Here is a 12,169-nt window from a genome sequence, read left to right on the forward strand (position 1 = left end):
TGTTGTATTTTGCTGCCTGCTTTAAAAATTTTAAACCAAGAATGCCAAGGGCGACAAGGCAGCTGTCACAAATATCGATCCACATATCGAAACATCGGCAAGGCTCTTGAGGGCACTTTATTACCATTCACACACCCCTATTCCCCTTCATATAACTACTAGCGTGTGCTCCATAATGATATCGTTATTTTGGCGTCTCAGTCAAGAAAGAAAAATGATTGGAATTTGTAAAGCTCGCGCATCATGATGTGAATAGCCATTCATTCATTCATTCATTCATTCATTCATTCATTCATTCATTCATTCATTCATTCATTCATTCATTCATTCATTCATTCATTCATACCTTCGTTAAAAGTCCTAAGAGAGAGAGAGAGAAGAAACTTTATTAGCACTTGGCCGGCAGTTTGGTCTTGGTGGCCTCAGATGGCGGCGCTGAGTCCCTGAACTCGGGCGGCATCTTCGGCCTGCCGGACGGCCCAGAGCTGGTCGTTGAGCTCCGAGCTTCTGAGCGCCGCTTCCCAGCGGCGGCGTCGCCGACGGAGAAGGTCCCCCGCGGCTCCCGCAGCCGGGACGGCGGCGGGAACGAGTGAGCTCGAGGCTTCCTGTTGCGTGGTATTGGCAGCAGCCATAGGCGCATCGCGAACGGCGGGCGTTTCTCGACTGTTGTTGCCGGCGCATTCCCAGAGCATGTGGCGCAGCGTTGCTCTGTGCCCGCATGTTTTACATAGATCGGTAGTGTATAAGTGCGGGTAGCAGTGGCGTAAGACAACCGGGCTGGGGTAAGAGTGGGTTTGTAGTAAGCGATAACTTACAGCATCGTGCCTGTTTAATTTGTCATGCGGTGGCGGGAACTTACGCCCTTCCAGTCTGTAGTGCTGGGTAATATCTCGGAACGTGATGAGACGATAAAGTGGGATTTTTTTTTAGTTTGACTTTATTTTCCTAATCTTATATAAATTTTGGCGATTTCTTTAGCTAGCATTAAGCTAGCATTATTCAAGCATAAACAACGTCCTTTAAAGCAAAATCTCCATCAGCGCAGCCTTTGTCGGTGCACTAATTACAATGGTGAATAAAGCGACCGAGTTTGTCATTGTGTAGCAGTGAATGATGTCTACTTGGTCAGCTGAAGCAGTTTAGTGCCCTAAGATTTGATGTTGTCGCCACTTCTCTCTCCCCATCATCTTCTAACTGGTTTGAGATCTTAAGTCTCGCAAGGTTTACGTAAGAGTGAGGGCACCTATTTTCCTGTCCTCTAGAGCGGCATCTCTTGTATTGCGACTGTCGATGACTTAAGGAGTACTATTTTGCTATGGTCATCTGTCTCGATATTCCGGCGTGTTCTGGTTGTTACGTATCCTGGCCTCGTTCATCTTTTTCGGCTGTGGTAGAGTGCGTGAGCATTACGCGCGCGCCACATGGTGCATTAACTTTGATTGCAACTTGAACGAGCGTTGAACAAACCATTAGGGCCTGCAACTCATGGGATATATATTTGGCGGCGAAACAAAAGAAACAGACGAAACAAAGGAACAAAGGAACAATAGGACCAAACAAAGGAACAAAGGACCAAACAAAGGAACAATAATAAGGAGACGAAACAAAGAAATAATATTGCTTGACAGGGCAAACGACCTGCATGACCAGCACGACCACCACACGATAAAGAGAAATGTATGCAACTGCACCGTGCTATGGCGCGAACGTCGTGCAAGGGAACGTCCGAAGAATTCTGACGGAGGCCGCGCCCTCGTAAAAAGCTAAAACGGGATTGCCGAGACGCGGCGTGTTATCGTGAATCCCTCGACTCCGTCTGGATTAAGAAACGGAAGCGTAATTTACAAGAGTTCGTTTGTAAGCGCTCTTAGCCGTGGGCTGACCGCCTTCGTGCTTTCAGTGCTGATTTTGGACATCAGTACTGAGTGAAACTTTCGCTAGCGGACAGTACAAGCGCAAGCGGCTCGTTGTGAATAGGGTCCCGTGTTAATCATTAAAGTGATTCCATGCTAATCTAGGAGCGCCAAGTCGCACTATTCTGAACTGTGCAAGCATGCTTAACCATGACATCTTTTCTTCCATTTGTTTTCTTTTCTTCCAATGGTTCTCAATACCTTTAGGTAGTTTGATATGATACGGTGCGTATCAGATAAAACATGCTATTTCTCTCACTGAAACAGTAGCCCTGAATGTTTTCATTGAATTCTACCATATTTTCACTTTGTAATGTGTGGCTTTATATATAGCACCAAGTTATTAATAATTGTTGGCGCTGAAGTAATCACGATTGTACGTTTTTAGTAAGCTAAACGCAAATTTGTTTTTAACAAGATTATAGGAACGTAGAAATAAGGCGCGACATCAGTCTCTCAGTTTTTTCCTCGAGAACGTAATAAGATAGCCCTTAGGCAAATCATTGGAGATTACGTTGAAGTGGCTTCTCGAGTGCAAAATGGACGTCGAAATCTCCAATATTGCGGGCATAATATGCTGATCACAAAGAATACCACAAATAGTACGTATTGTGTTCGCTTCTATAAGCTAAAGTCGCTTTAGAAACTTACGAATTGCGTGCGTCAAACAGTTATGGTAGTTCGGGTGGTTCTACTGTCGAGATACCTTCAGTTGCTGCGCGAGAGGCACAATCGTGTGCATGAGGCTGCCAAGATTTACACAACTACACCCATATTATTGCGATAGCAATTATATGGACAGTTTCGGCTGGTTTTTGCCGTACCCGTCGCCGCCGTCATGCACCGTATATGTATAAGTATGTATATAAATATTAAAGTCCCAAAGACAAATAATTCAGAAAAATGCTTCTGAAGCGCGGTATCGAGCCAGCGTTATAAACACACCCTTTACCGCTGGCAGGACTCAGAGACGGCAGGCGCTTATAAGCGTTTCTTCATTACCCGCGAGTTGGTGGGAGGAGCGCAACGGACCGTGCCTCCGTGCCTCCGTCGGAGGCACGGAGGCGCGCACATGAAGGCTCCCTAAACAGGCGCATTTAAAAGCCGTCGGCCAGCTTGCTCGCTTCTTCTCATATTTGCGCAGGGAGAACCTTGCCCCTCCGCTGTCTGCTCGCGCGGTATACTCTCGGACAACTTTTCTCGGCAATGAAGGGAAAGCTACGGGGCGGAGCGTCTGCACATGTTCTCCCAGGCAGCACGCCGGCATTGGACCAATCTCGGAACAATGTTGGTAAACATTGGCAGAAATATTGGTCCTGCGTTGGCTTTTGGGGGTTTGCTACACCTAAATGTGCATTGGTCCAATATTGGATGCCAATGATTTTCCAATAATGGCAAGGATGGCTGTAGCCAACATTGTCCGTCCAACATATCGCCAATAATGGCAAGGATGGCTGTAGCCAACATTGTTCGTCGTGCGTATCGCCAACATTGTATAAATATTGGCAGCTCCAATATTTTTTGCCAGCCTTTATCGTTGGCTGCACCATCGTTCTTTCATTTCCAGCGTTTAACGCTGGAAATGAAAACATTTTCCACTGAATGTGTAGTTTAACGTGAGGTAGATTTTTGTGCACGTAAATAAATGCATGTTGCCCACGCTTTTGCTTTTAGGCAAGCAGCAGGGATAATCAGCGTACAAAAGCTGAGAGTACACACAAGTTTATTCTGCAGGTATACATATGGCAAAGATACTGCAAGTTTTGAAAATAATTTCGCATTTCGCGCTTTGTTCTGCTGACCGCTTGCTGGCAGATAACAGCTGCACAGAACCTACACTAATTACCTTCAATAACGTCCTTATATTAGAAATCGGAGAAACGGGACCACTCACAAACACACACAGCCTCCCTAAGTGTTAGCGCTTATTTGATTTGTCAGTTCACCGAAGGTTCAAAAGGAAGTCAGTGAAAAGCGAAGCGTGATACAAAATGAAATAAATGAACATGTACGCGTGAACAGACATTCGATACAGCCGAGATCCATAACCATCTTGAACTACCAGAAAGTTCATCGCCTATTTATTAATTAAAAGGTGACTGCGGCAAGAGCTTGAAAGTCTGCGACAACTTCACAACTAATAAAAATTTGTGTGTTACAAATCCATCATTTCTTTGCGCGAATCCAGCGGCGAAGGGCAAATGAAAAAAGGGTGTTAAGCTGACGCACTACAACGCGAGAAAAGAACAAAATAGCACACGCAAATGCTGTCAACATCGCTGAGGGCGAGAACTTAACCAACCTACTTCGAAGCGCACAATAAAGCCCCCCACATCGGTATTCACAAACTAGCAAATTTTAAAAAAACTTACGCGGTAATATAGACAATAATAAACGCAGCACACATTTCACTTACGAACAACACGGAAAGTAACATGCGACGAAGGAGAAAAACGACTTACTGAACGCGATACGAACTAAAAAATCCGGCGGAAAGTTTGCGAGTTGTCAGAACACATCGGCGCTCATCTGCGGATCGCTCTTCAAAAGTCAAAACAGTCAGGTCCGATGAAGAACAGGGCAGCTGCCTTCTCACTGTGGCATCGCCGTCGAATCTCGGTATCCGTAGAATCGTGGCATCCTGTCTCGGTATCCGACTCCGTTTTTTCCCCGATGACTCTCGACTGAAAACTGAGGGGCGCGCGCCCGCCAAGCTGGGAGCCCGAACGAGGGAAAGTAACCGCCACTGACTGACGAAGAATAGCCGCCGGCCAGAAGGGGCCGAAACGCGTACGCATCTTCCGAGCTGCCGTTGTCTCCCGCCATCAACCTCAACCCCCCCCCCCCCTCGTTGTCACAGGCATTGAAGCGAACCGTCGTGGGCGGAGCAGCCGTCAAGTGACAAGTGTTTTATGACCAGCGACCACCGCGCTGCCCCACTGCCGCGAGGAGAGGACGAATTCCGGAGCAAAACATGGCGCCGCGCTGCTTCTCCGGCCTCCCGATCACCGAGAACATTTATTCAAAGTGAACACGTCTGGTTGTGTGAAGCGTTGAAAGTGCAAACATAACTCATCGATCATTTAAAGATTCCGCGGGCGATACCGTAGTCTTGGACAGCACGTCGCTGTAGCGCGCACACAAAGAAGTTATAATCCTGTACTTCAACCAGTCGTGTAGCAAACACGAAAATACACAGCGTGGTTGAAGTCACGTGAAATGTTTTGATTGTTTGCCGCTAATAAAGCCATGAGAATAATTTCGGTGCGTGTCCGGTGCGCAGAAGGCGCACCAGCGCAGAGGCCCATTGCGAAGCAGATGACTTCTATTCTACTCCATTAACTCGTCAACGCTATGTACAGCTTCAATCAATGTAAAAGTAGGGTTTTTGGTTGTTTTTATACAGTTGCGATGTATACGCTGGCTGTATCACACAATTAACGTTAACTTTCAACAAGCATTGCAAAGTGAGATTTTGTTTTGTGTTTCCTTTCTCATAGATGTATTTCCAACAGCGCGCAAAACTCAGTTGAGAACTTGGTACTTATTTTACATTGCTCAACATCTGTAAAACGAATTTTGTCCAACTATTTTGCATATATTTTGTGCCTCACTAAATGCCAACCTAAAAATCGAGACCCTGTGTGCGCCATTGTTCCCTTTCTTATAGATTGTAATTTGCAGTTTTGTTTGTTGGCTGACAACGATGGGCTGTTTTTGCCATCTTTATACAGTAAAAGCTCGTTAATTCCACACTTATTAATTCGGAAAGTCGGATAATTAGGACGCGTTCTCTGGTCCCTGCAAGCATGTTTATTGTTTAACGGCATCACACTCTCGTTAATTCGGCCATACCTGTCCGCAACCCGGTTAATTCGGACGAACCTCTTAGTAGGGTGGGGGACGCTGCGACGAACTTTTGCCCCCCCCCCCCCCCTAATGGGGAACCCTGCGCACGCCTATGGTGATAAGTAACCAGAAATCTTCTTTGAGGTGCGCTGGATACCGGACAAAGTGATTTTCATAATAGCGTGCATGCAGGTGGTGGCTCGATTCGGGCTAACCTTCCCTCGGTGGTGGTAAAAGGGGAAAAAACATTCTTGCCGATTAATCATGCATATGCTTCCCAGTGTTTAAGACATTGGAGCGACAACGTGTAAGTCTGGACAATATTGTCCGGCGCGTAGCATTGGCCGTCCAATATTGTTTAACCAGTCAGATTGACTGGACAATATATCCAATCTACTGACATTACTTAACCAATATTGTTTTACCAACGGATAAGCTGGCCCAATATTGCCATCCATACGGCCTGGTTCTGCCAATAGCGTATTTACATCGGGAACCATGGGCCATTGTTGCCAACCTCAAAGAATAGCACGACCAATATTGTATGTTGGCTGGCAAAGATGGACCATTATTGGCATCCTTGTAGGCTGGCTTGCCAACATTGGTTTTATAGTGGTTTGTATGGACCATCATTGGGCCATCATTTGCCAACGTATAAACAATATTGGACCAATGTGCTGTGCTGCCTGGGCTGCTACGCGAAGTAGTCCGGTTTGGCACGCGTCTCGTAACGCCGTGGAAAGTGACGGCTAGCGCTGCATTTCGACGCAAACGCTGCTTAGCGTCTAACGTACGGGTAAAAGGCGCGACTTTTTCACGCAGGCTAAGACGCAAAGTGACAACGTATAAAGTAAAAGAAATACATATATCTCGCTTGTGAGCGCTGCGTTCCGTCTCAAAATGCTACATGTAGAAAATGAAGGAGTATTTTCTATATCTCACGCAGAAAATACGGACGAAATTGTGGGACTACATTCATTACCGGTAGGATACGTGCATTGTGGCTCTGTAGCCTTCGCTTCATTGCCAAAAGTTTTCCGCGAGTATAGTTGCTACAGTGGGGCAGATGTTTATGCAGCGTAGCAGAGCGTACGTCATGGGCCGCTTTTCTTGCTATCGCATTCATTGCTTCGCCCTTGCGGCGAAACTGTGACTTTTTTAGAAGATACGGTATACATTTTCGCAACGAACCCTTTCGATCATTTACCGCCGTTTTGTCGAATCGTATATCACGTATTGCATTTCAGTTTACGGACTTACGTGCCGGAAAACATTACAGCCAATTCAGGTAGCTGAAAATACACTTCTACGAATAATCTCTCTTGCCGACAACCTACTGAGCCTATATCATTTGCTTATCATAGAATAAATATTTTAACGCTGTATTATCACACCAGTTATCGCATTGCAGTTCTTACATACAAATTTCTAAGGAATACAATACATAGCCCGTAAGTTTAATTTCATCAACGATTAACACGGTGGTAACGCGATCCTCATTATTAACCCTTAACAGTTCACGTCGCGCACAAATTAAGGAAAATTTTCACTCATACATTTAGCAGCAAGTTTTGCAACTTCACTTCCAAAAGACAGTATTTTTCTAACTTACTGGCTAGTAGTTTCCGTATAATTCCTAAATTTACAAAAACATAAGTTTCCATCGAGATACTGCTTACCGTCCTGCGTTTCTTATTGTTCATAATGCTTTCTTTTACGTGTTTTTATAGTTTAGTTTCCGTTTTCATATGATGTAAGGTTTTGAATTTTTTTACTGCTACACCCATCTATATGATTTTTTACGTGAATATAAATAACACTATATGTCACAGGCGCACATTTCAGAACACACGTTGAGTTGCGGGGTCTCAAGTGTATAAATATGTTGCACGGTATTCTATCTTTTCATGAATATTAAACTGACTGACTGACTGACTGACTGACTGGTTGATTGATTGATTGATTGATTGATTGATTGATTGATTGATTGATTGATTGATTGATTGAATAATCATGCCTTTATTTTGTTAGACATCGCATGATTTACTACGCCCTGTCTTTGCAGTGGCTTCGAGGATGGTGTCTATTTTTTCGGTTTTACTCGCATGGTATCATTCAGTGATTTGTCGTTTCATCATACAACTTATCGACAGGAGACGCTCAAAGTTGTCAGCTTTAGGAAGTCTGCAGTAATGCCCTTTGTGCTTGTTGATGCGTGGTTGGTGCATTCGAAGGTTCACAGCATTGTGCTCATTTTGAAGGCCGTCCTTCACGCTTCTTTCATCAGTGAACGGCGTGGACGGAACAAAGGTGGTGAAAGAGGGAATGGCAAATAAGCTGCAGAGATAGATGGCTTCACTGAAGCATCATTTCCTTCCATAAGTGTCGGCTTTTCGGAGAGATTAATGATCTGTCATCATTATATGCCCACAAATGTCCAATAAAGTGGTCAGGGCGACGGCTAGCGACGCTCCTAGAACTTTAAGGGACTGCTCTAGTGACGCGAAGAATGCATTCTACTGATAAATGCTGCACGTGCAGGGGGGGATCGAATAAAACGTGAACAGCGCAGCGCGCTGTTCTCATCACACTCTGACCTTGGTGGTAATAAAAAGGTGTTTGATGGTTCTTGATTGTATGTGGACCATTCTAGTGGCTACAACCACTTGAAAATAAATTCGAAACAGCGGAGAACGTAGATGCGCACTCCGTCCTTTTTTTTTCATCCCCACTGTACGTTTTTGTGCACTTTCATTTCTCTTAATCTTTTTATTTCTGGATTTTCATAAGCATAACATTTCAATATCCTCACTTGCTTTCGTTGTGATCATCGCGGTTGTAGCTAACAATCACTTGGGCTACTTTGATAACGACCTTTCTCGGTTAATACTTCTGCCAGTGTCGTTTTTCAAACTAAATCGTAGTGAAAAACGTAGTTTTATCTTTTTGATCTCGCGTATTCCGTGATTGGCACTAAATTATTGGATCTTATCCTTATTAATATCCTTCCTTGGAAGACCAAAAGAGACCAGAGAATCCTTTTCGACTTTTTCTCTAGTAGAGGTTTATATTTTTCATATAATGAAACGAAGAATTTTGACAAATTTTTAAAACACTCTCACAACAGGCTGCTGTAAGTTAGGGCGTAGTGATATAATTGTTATGGAAGCACGAATGATTGTGCACTAGGACATGCCCCCGAAGAGCGCGCGCACATACAGATACACACGACAGGTACACACACATACGCACACACACCCGCATACATGGACACCGACACACACACACACAGACCGCTGACAAAAAATGCATATTTTCCGGAACATGTTACGGCAAGATAATGGTCTATCTACATATAGATCATATTCTAATAGACATGCATACGCAAGTAGCTGGCTGGAAGAAAACACATAATATAACAAAACTGCTGGAAATCTCTGAGCCATGCGTATTTTAAATATGTTCGCGTGGACTTGCTAAACAAAAGCGCTTGTTCAAGTCGCTCAGCCACTTATTTTCAGTCATCTAAAACGTATGTCGGCATGTAACATCAAGTTCTGCGGGCATATAGCGCGACATTTACTGAATGATACCAACACTATAATCAATGACAAAGCTTAACCAACATATGCCTGAAAATTCATAACTGATACTGCACGTAAAAGCACCATGTGTGCAAGCGTGTAAAATATCTCGCCATTCCAAGGTCTTGTCTAGCGTGTGAAACGTATAATCACTGACGCAACGGTAAATCTTGGTTGTGATATGCAGCACTGAGCAAAGTCGGCAAACCGGATCAAATAGCTTCTTGCTGCTTATGGCGCACTGTAATAAGCGAAGTAATATTGGGCAAATCAAAAGGAGTGTGGCAGAAAGAGGGGAGGGAGTGCGAATCTTTATCGCTGTTTTTTCATGTATTCTGCAATAGGTAATGGTTTTTCAGCATTTATTTTTGCTTTATTTTTCGGTAATCAAAGTATATCGCACAATTAGTTTGCGAATGATCCCCGTATGTGACTGCGCTTCTCTCTTTGAGAAGACGCTAATGCAAAGAAGTATATTTGAGCATACAGATCATAATAGAAGATGCCTCTTATGCCTGCCCGTCCCCGTGTATGACTTCTTGTATACTTTTTCTTTCATGTGCAGACTTGTCCCGCTGTAGCAAAGGGTGGTTTCTGCAGGTGCTGCTTCAACTTTCTCTATATTTATTTAGACGTAACAGACTTAACCCTTGAGCTTAATCACCAAATACATTAAATTCAATTATATTTATTCGTTAGACTGTTTTTAGGCTGACCCGCGAAATAAATATCGATCGATGGGCCGCACCACGAAACTGAAATAAATCAATACACTGACCTAGGGTGAAGATGAAAGAAAACATCCACGCGTATGTTAGCAAAAGCAAGAAATTCGTCTTTCTTAGAATATTTTCATGCTGCAGACTAAGGCACCGAAGTGAATTCCGATCGCGAGGTTCCTCGTAACCATGGCAATGACTACAGCCTGTACTACGCACCGCCTTCGGACTGATAAATTAAGAATCAGGATGGCGGAAATAATTCCGATTGGAAATACGAGTTGAAGAACCCAATATTGAAGAAATGAAAGAGCTGCCACGCATTTTCTAAACTAAACTCCCCGTTACTAACCGCGCTTCCTAACAGGGTATTAACATATGTGACAAGTAGTTAGTAAACCGAAGTTAGTAAGTACTACAAAGTTTTTTTAAAGAGGGTATGCTTTCAATACTGACAGCAATTTGTAGGCGGCTGTATCGAACACCCGCAAGGCATGCTCAGTCTTCTAAACTTCTCAGCGACACAGCATAGCTAATCATGCTAATTGAATCTCCGAGCATGTAGCCTCTATTTTCTGAAGAAGCAACTGTTGACCGGCAGTTCTGCGCGCATGCCTTGCCTCATTTCCAGCCTGTACTTAGTCAAGCGATTACTGAACTTAGAACCTCAAACAACAAAATAGTTAAAGCAACTGAGCTTTACGTTCAATGACATTACGAGAAAATATTTCACTGGCAACGCGGAAGCGCTCAGGTGCCCCCGGGCATATTTAAAGCGACCCAATACTGCCCTACTGTCGCAAGAGCTGCAAATTCCGCGACTTGCGACATGGACGTGAGTGCATCTATAGCGCGACTATGTCCGGCAGCTTTTTTTTTTTATTTTCCTCAAGCCAGTTAACCAATAGCCGACGAGCTCGATGTGTACTCCTGCCCGGCATCCTTGCGACATCTTCGCGCTATTTCGCTATGTTTTTACATTTACCTTGAAGTGTACAAACTCTTTGGTGAGTAAGTATCGCAAAGAAACGTTACCCGTGAAAAAAAGAAAGAACTGAGGAATTCTATTGAGCCAGTGTAATGATCACTACTATCTCGGTGTTTCTCTTGGTAGAAACACGCTAGCCCCATAATTGACGTCACCGTAGTATAGCGGGACTCCAGGGTATTCGTCTGGTAGTGTACACGGGCGTTCTTGAAATTGTTTCAGTACTGCGCAACTCTGCGGGTAGAAATTCACCGACGAACCCAGAGAACAAGCCGGAACGCGCCTACGCTGTCGCCAAAACGCGTGCGGCGAGACAAGAAAGTGCGCGAGGGTTAATTAGTGTCGTGGGAAACTGCGCAGGCGTTTTGTATTGTAATGCAGCCTACGACGTGGGCAGATGTGTTGTGAAATACGCATGCATCCGAGGAATTTGAAAACGTGGATACTTCTAAGGTAGGGCAGGGGAGCGATAGGAATTTCGTCAACGTACACAGAAAAAAAATTCATAATTTCCCACTAAAGGAAACCATGTGGGGATGCGAAGGAACGCATGGGTCGACTTACAGTTCCCTTCAACACGGGCACCTTGCCCGATGTTAAAGGGGTCATGAAGCACCCCTTGGGCTGATTGAAAAAACACATCCTGCGGAAAGCTGACACGGCTATTAACTGCTCTGCCAAATATTACAGTCGTGCGCGCCGCGTAATGGCCACAAGCGGAGCGCGAAGTTGCCGTTTCCCCAGGCACCCTCTTTTCAAACAGAGGCCGGTTCTCACTCTCGTCGGTGGGCGGGGCGTCTGTCCGCTGTACGTTGCAAGAGACATAGCATGCTTATTGGCCGATAGCCGACGTAAATCGAGAGCGGCGTTCGGATCAGATGCGCTTCTTGCCGCGGAATGCCGCCACTTGCCGGCGCCGCACTCGCGCAAGCGAATCACAGCGGGAGAGCGATCGCGTTTCATGACGCGCGCTGGCGTAACTTCTTTCCCCCATGCCATCCCTCCCTGTCTAGCTTCCAGTGCGCTCGTCGGCACGAGAAAAGAGAGAAAGCGCTGGGAGCGTGCGCCAAACCCCCGTAACTCCGCTGATTCTTGACGGATTCGAGAAATTTTTGC

The 12,169-nt window shown here is 44.9% G+C and overlaps 1 protein-coding gene across 1 annotated transcript in view; it reads right to left on the reverse strand.

The window, feature by feature from the left end:
• Nucleotides 1-12,169, reverse strand: part of LOC119400790 (uncharacterized GMC-type oxidoreductase Mb1310-like) — an 85,374-nt gene that overhangs the window by 24,970 nt on the left and 48,235 nt on the right. The gene's annotated exons all lie outside the window — the stretch shown is intronic.

Source organism: Rhipicephalus sanguineus, chromosome 7 (genome assembly GCF_013339695.2).
Source record: "Rhipicephalus sanguineus isolate Rsan-2018 chromosome 7, BIME_Rsan_1.4, whole genome shotgun sequence".
In the NCBI taxonomy this organism is placed as follows: Eukaryota; Metazoa; Arthropoda; class Arachnida; order Ixodida; family Ixodidae; genus Rhipicephalus; species Rhipicephalus sanguineus.